Raw genomic sequence first — 7,649 nt, 5'->3', positions numbered from 1 at the left:
CGTCTCCAGCTTTCTCTGTCTCCATTGCACTTGTCATCTTCTTACATTCTCTGTTTTACTTGATTTGTTGGTTGTGTGTCTTCCCCTTCTAGGAAGTAAAGTTCTTAAGGGCAGGGATTTCTTTCTGCTTTGTACACTGCTATAACCCTAGCACCTAGATCCTGGCACACAGTAGGCTCTGAAAATATTTCTTAAATGGATGAAGCAAATGAAGAGTACTTATTGGATTTGAAAGTGACTTTACCTTTTCCACAGATCACAAAGGGGCAAAGCTTAAAAAATTTTAAATGTTATTTGTGATTTTTACCCATGTCCTTCTCGAAATATTAATATCATGAATGTTTACCACAAGCATCTCTAAAAAGGCTACAGTTTTAAAAATGGATACAAGGCTTAAAATAGTAAATGATACTGTTTTCTGTCTTTCTTCTATCTTCCTCATCCTCTCCACCATCACCATCACCTTCCCCCACCCCACCCCTGCCCTCCACTACAACATACACATCCTCTTGGATGTTTCCCCACTTAAGCATCTAGAGTATTTTGTAAATTGAAAAATACCATGATGGAAGGAGAAAAAAAAAGTCTGTTTTTAGTTTTAAAAGCCTAGGCCCTGAGAAAATTCAGAGCACAGAAAAATCATGAGTATGGGCCAGATATTTATACCCTCAGACTAGAAAAAGATTGTCCAGGCTATTGGGGGCAGAGACTAGGAGGACAACAGGAATGAGGGGGGAAATGGAGAGGTCAGCAGAGCCCAAGACAAGGGGCCCTTATACATGAAAGGGTCTCTGGCTGAGGAGCTAAGTCAGCATCCTCAGCCTCCATCCACCCTTTTGGTTGCAAGCAACGTATCTGTCTAAAGATAGCTTAACAATGAAGACACCTGGTCATCTTACATGAAGTGGATTTTTCCTAGCTGCGCTGCATGACAGGTGGGATCTTAGTTCCCTGACTAGGGGTCGAACCCGCATCCCCTGCAGTGGAAGTGCAGAGTCTTAACCACTGGACTGCCGAGGAAGTGGCTGAAGTCTTAAGAAAGAATTCTTAAGGTTGGTTTGGCAACTTAATGTCATCAAGGACCCAGGCTCTCTCTTCTGCTATCTCAGAGGATTAGGGTTTTTCTTAGGATTGTCAACTCGTGGAGGCAATATAGCTGCCAGGGCTCCAGGCATTACATCCTCATATAACTGCATCCAAAGAAGAATGAAAGGAGATGGGAGAGAAGAGTTCTTCTTGTGCATATTTCTTTAGCAGGGAAGAAAATCTTTCCTCGACACTTTCCAGCAGTCTTCTCTTTACATCTTATTGATGAGGACTGGGTCACCTGCCCTCCCCAAGCTGCACTGGAGGCTGGGAATGTCTGGCATATTCAGTCTCCATGGTAGGAGATGAGTTCTTCCAACAGGGTATGAAGGGAAAAGGAATTTGAACAACTCTATGGAGAGACAACCAACAATGTAAGCCATAACCTCCCTGATACCAGGTTGTCTGTCATCCACTAGCCATCCTCCACCCCACCATTAGACAGGGGGCACCTGTCTGTGTCCAAGACTTGGTCCTTTTCTCACTTACACTTTAATGTCCCAGGACAGGCATAAAGCCTCTTCAAGGAGAGGAGGTCCTTAGACACTTGTCAAGGTGATGGAATTGGAGGAGGGAAATGTTCCACATTTGTACCTGGAGGCTAATGGGAGTACTTGCTCAGGATTCAACTCCTTGCTACCCCTCCAAGCCAGGACACAAAGGCCTCCCCAGCCCAGATCACACTAGAACATGGTAGGCTCTTAGCCACTTCAGGCCCTGCTATCAGAATGATCACTAGCAAAATACCATGAGAAGAGTGAATCCAAAATTGAATGTTTTTATTTTGCAACTGGTAGTTTATACCTCTTAATCTCCCTCACCTATTTCTCCTCCCCCCTCCCTCCTCCCCTCTGGCAACCACCTGTTTTCTGTATCTATGACTCTGTTTACATTTTGTTATGTTTTTTGTTTTTGGTGGGTTTTTTTGTGTTTTGGTTTTTTTGCGGTACGCGGGCCTCTCCCGTTGCGGAGCACAGGCTCCGGACACGCAGGCTCAGCGGCCATGGCTCACGGGCCCAGCCGCCCCGTTGGCATGTGGGATCTTCCCGGACCGGGGCACAAACCCGTGTCCCCTGCATCGGCAGGCGGACTCTCAACCACTGCGCCACCAGGGAAGCCCTTGTTATGTTTTTTGATTCGTTTTGTTTTTTAGATTCCACATGTAAGTGAAATCATACAGTATTTATCTTTCTCTGTCTGACTTATGGACCTAACTTATTCAGTTAGGTCCATCCACCTTATCACAAATGGCAACATTGCATTCTTTTTATGGCTGGGGTGAGGCCAACAGCCTGTGGTCTAACAAGCCCTCTGGGTGATTCTGATGCACAACCAGGTGTGAGAACTGCTGAAGGAAGGGTTGGGCAGAAAATGGAGGAAAGCAGTGCAAGAAAAGAGAAGAAATGATAGTTTCTGGAGGAAGAAGTGGTCAATGGTGACAAATGCAATGGAGTCAAGCAGAGCAGAAACTACATCTGATGAAACAGGATGCTCTCAATGACTTTGCCAGGAATAGTTTTTTCATGGATGGGAAAACTGAGGGTTTATCTGGAATTTTTTTTAAAAAAGGGGCAGTAAAAGGAAAAGGAGAGATCAGGGAGAGTTTTTAGGATGAAAGAACAGAATTATGCTTATATAATACCAAGGGGAAAAATAAACAAGAAAGAAGCGAACATTACAGGAGCAAAGTGCCAGATGCCTGTGACTGGACAGTAAGATCAAGCAGAGTGTTACCTGTAGCGGGGGCAGGGAAATACTAGTTGGAATAGGACATACCTTTCCAGAAATGGGAAGGACAAAGGCAGAGAGAAGTCCGGAGGTGTTGGAAAAGCGATGGTGTTTAGCGCTTGGCATGATGCCTCGCACCCAGCACGCTCTTAGGACTAACAAGTCCAATCACTTCAAATTACAGTTAAGTCCCCTACATACAGACCTTCAAGCTGTGACTTTCAAAGATGCGAACGTGTGTTCACATGTCCAATCACGAAAGTTAGTTCATGTGTCTGACGTACACTGTCACGTGTGCATCCTCTACAAGTGGTTGTGCTTTTGTGTACTTTACTGTACAGTACTGTACAGAGTACAGTAGTATAGTACCTATTTCAAGCCCAGGATGTCCAGAAGCAAGTGTAAAAGCAGCAGTGATGTAGCTGGTACTTTTCAAGGTATTGTTCTGTAAGATTAAAAATGTTATCTCTATTTTTTGTGTTTGTTTTTTATGTATTATTTGTGTGAAAAGCATTAAAAACCTATTGCAGTACAGTACTATACAGCCGATTGTGTTAGTTGGGTACCTAGGCTAACTTTGTTGGACTTATGAACAAACTGGACTTACGAACATGCTTTGGAACGGAACTCGTTTGTACGTAGGGCTTACTGTAAACCCGGTTTGACCGCTCAGTGGCTGTGTGGCCTTAGGCAAAGCAACTGACCTCTGAGTCTCAGTTTCTCCCATCTGTGAAAGAAGAGACCAGATCTTAAGCAGAGATCAAAGGGGCAGGAGTTGGGAAGGGGCCTTGAAAAATAGCAAGATTTGGGGCTTCCCTGGTGGCGCAGTGGTTGAGAGTCCACCTGCCGATGCAGAGGACACGGGTTCGTGCCCCGGTCCGGGAAGATCCCACATGCTGCGGAGCAGCTAGGCCCGTGAGCCATGGCCGCTGAGCCTGCACGTCCGGAGCCTGTGCTCCGCAACGGGAGGGGCCAAAACAGTGAGAAGCCCGCGTACCGCAAAAAAAAATAAAAATAAAAAATAAAAATAGGAAGATTTGGAACAATTCCTGTGAGGAATGGGAGACAGAGACCAGTAAAAAGAGCATGTACAAAACACGGGAAAGGGTACATAACCAGGTTGTAAAACCAGAGTGGTTGTAAAACTTAAAAATAATGTTCCAGCTCTGGACTGAGATTCTAGTCCTTATTTTGGTTCAACTTCTGTACATATCAAACAAATAACCCCAAGCCCAGGACTGTGTGGTTACTGAGAAAGGAAGAGCTGCTGATAATGGATTAATTTTATGTATCATCTTGACTGGACCACTGGGTGCCCAGATAGTTGGTCAAACATTATTCTGAGTGTTTCTCTGAGGGTGTTATTTGGGTGAGATTAATACTTAAATGGGTGGAACCTTAATAAAGCAGACTGCCCTCCCTAATGTGGATGGGCCTCATCCAATCAGCTGAAGGCCTGAATAACACAAAAGGCTCACCTCCTACAAGTAAGAGAGAATTCTCCTGCCTGACGGCCTTTGAGCTGGGACATCAGCTCTTCCTCATTCTACAGCAGCTTATGGCCTTCGGACTCAAACTAGGACATCAGCTCTGGAGATCTGGGACTTTCCAGCCTCCCTAATTGTGTGAGCCAATTCATTATAATAAATCTCTTCACAGAGTAGCTATGTGAGTATCCTATTGGTTCTGTTTCTCTGGAGAATCCCAACTACTCCATTGCCTCACTGCATGATTTTACCATTCATCCGCCTCAGCTTCAGAGAGGATGGCCGCTTAGCATCATGAAGTTTCAGGCAAGTAAGCCTTTCAACTTGCAAACTGCAGTCCTTACAGGAGAATAAAGCAGGTTCATTGGAAAGGGGTACTGAAATGGAGAAAAAAGGAAGACAGAATAAAAAACAGAAGAATCGGGCTTCCCTGGTGGCGCAGTGGTTGAGAATCTGCCTGCTAATGCAGGGGACACCGGTTCGAGCCCTGGTCTGGGAGGATCCCACATGCCACGGAGCAACTAGGCCCGTGAGCCACAGCTACTGAGCCTGCGCGTCTGGAGCCTGTGCTCTGCAACAAGAGAGGCCCCGATGGTGAGAGGCCTGTGCACCGCAATGAAGAGTGGCCACCGCTTGCCGCAACTAGAGAAAGCCCTCGCACAGAAACGAAGACCCAACACAGCCAAAAAAAAAAAAAAAAATTAACTCCTAAAAAAAAACAAACAAACAAACGTAAGAATCACCAAGGTGAAACAGTCAAAAGGGATCCAGAATGTTAAAAGATTGTGACCAAACAAAATAAGGCATGAAAGACAAGCAAAGGCATCAAAGAAGGGAAAAAAAAGGAAAAAAGGAGAAGTCTAATAAACGTTACTGTGGCCTTACAATTTCAATGTGGGATTTGAGGAGTTGTGGGAGACTGACGGAACGGGAGAGTTAACTTTCCCAGACAGGAGGAACTGAAGCTGTGTGCCTGAGTGTAAAGATAAGACCTTTCCAAATCATTTATTTCAGAAAAGAAATTCTGACACGAGGGGCAAGCAGCCCATTAAAATCTGTAAAGCTTTGTGGAAAACTTGACCCTTCCTTTCAATTTGAGTACCTAATTAGACAGGCCCCATTCCAGAACTAACACTAGCACTTCTCAAGCAATCAATTCGTATATCCCAACGGTCACACCTCTCCAAAGTTACAGTACTGCTCCTGAAAGAATGTCAGGAATTCGGTAACAGCTGAGCCAAATGAATATCTTAACTGACTTAAGAGGCAGAGGCAAGAGAGAAGTGAGAGCAGCAACAATCTATATGATAGATTTATCTAATAAATTAATGAGCGGTGATCATAGCTTCTTGTCTCCCCGGCAAAAGGCCGTAACAGCTTGAAGCAAAAGGACAACTCCCCGCCCGTCATGAATGTGGAAATGAGCCATACAGACATACTGGGGAAATGAGAAGAAAACCAGAGGCCTCCCACTCCCCTCAAGACCCCTTTTGTCATCTATTGGCTATTGTCAAAGGGCTGCAGAGTGTGCTCCTTATGTATCAAATAGGATTTAAACTGCCAACTAATTTTATAAACACGTGATGACTAGCATTTTGAAGAAATCAGGGCAGCTGTGAGAGACATTAGTCATAAAGTTTACAAATTACTCAATTCTGCCTGGATCTTCGTGGACTTTTGCAGAAGAGCACCGAGTCTCTTTGCAGAGCACTCTTAAAGAGTGACAGGGTGGTCAGCTTTGGGGTGCACAGTCTGGCATACTTGCTGGCATAGAATGTTCTCCATAAATGCACGCACTGGATGAACCCAGTGCTAACGATGAATGTGCCAAACACCATGTAAGAAATGGAGGTCACAAACACATGAGTAAGAACACTGCTGGGAGAGTCTTGAAAAATGTAAGTCAGACCCCACAGCGGGTTCCCTCTGTTATTAGAACCAAATCTAAGTTCTCCACCATGGTCTGTAAGACCCTGCCTGGCTTATAATGGTGGACTGTCCCTCACTCGCTAAGCTCTTGGTCAGAAGCTGCACTGACCTTCTGCTACTCAAACCCTCTGAGCTAGTTCCCTGTAGGGGCCTTTGCACCTGCTGTTTCTTCAGCCTGGGATAGTCTTTCCCTAGTTCTTCGGGTGCCTGGCATCTTCTAGGGCAGGTCACCACCCCATCCAAAGCAGCTCTCCTCACCCCCTCCCAGCCCAGGTCACTATCACCTCACAAGGTCAGAGGTGAGAGATCATACTTATTTATGATGGGTTTATTGCCTTTCCACCACAGCAGGTCAGAGCAGGTCAGCCCCAGGCGGGGAGGGTCCTTCTCATTCAACCTCTTTGCCCCAGCCATGTATTCACACCTAATAAACATTCCGCCCTGGAGGAACTTGTAATGTGTGCCCTCAGTGAATGGTTGCTGAGTGAATGAAAGAACAGAAGGATAATCTTATCTAGAGGAGTTGTCAGTGACTTATATACTAAACCAACAGAGAGAGATCATCAGATCAGTCAAGTCTCACACAGTCTATCTTCTCCTCAGAGACTGCTGGGAAGGAGTGCTGACTGTGGTCCTGACAACCGGTGATATCAGAGTTCCCTGAAACAGATGTGTGACAGCCCCGAAAATGGAGGTGGGGTCTGCTGCCTGCTGCAGCTAAGTGCAACTGGGATGATGAGTGGAACAAAGGAAAGCACAAAAAATAAAGACACTGACCTCAGAATAAATAGCAAGAGTACTGAAAGGAATAAAACCCTGAAGTGCAAAACTCCACATCTTTCATTAAGCGGAATTCAAAGTAAGTTTTTTAAACTACATTGATATAAACATATGAGCAGACAATTCAAAGAATTTGTAGAAAATTTAAGAAATCCTGGCAGGTTTTTTAAATTGAGAAATAATACCTGTATCATAAAATGCACCTTTTTAAAATGTATAATTCAGTGGGTTTTGGTATATTCACAAACCTATGCAACCCGTCACCATTATCTAATCCAAAAAAGAAACCCAAACAAAGAAACCCTATACCCAATAGCAGACAGTCCCAAACCCCTCCCTAACCCTAAACCCTAACCCCTCCCTCTCCCTGGTCCTTGCCAACCATCAGTCTTTCTGTACCTTTGGCTTTGCCTATTCCTGACATTTCATATAAATGGAACCATACAATATATGACCTTTTGTGTCTGCTTTCTTTCACTTAGCATAATGTTTTCAAGTTTCATCCATGTTATGGCTTTTTGTTCCTTTTTATGGCTGAGTAATATTTCATTGGGTGGATATACCACAATTTGTTTATCCACTCATCCATCACAAGTTGAGGGGCACTTGGGTTGTGTCCACTTTCTGGCTGTTATAAAT

The sequence above is a fragment of the Lipotes vexillifer genome, unplaced genomic scaffold (assembly GCF_000442215.2).
Source record: "Lipotes vexillifer unplaced genomic scaffold, Lipotes_vexillifer_v1.1 scaffold1829, whole genome shotgun sequence".
NCBI lineage: Eukaryota > Metazoa > Chordata > Mammalia > Artiodactyla > Lipotidae > Lipotes > Lipotes vexillifer.
The sequence above is the reverse complement of the archived record's forward strand: the minus strand, read 5'-3'. Positions refer to the sequence as shown.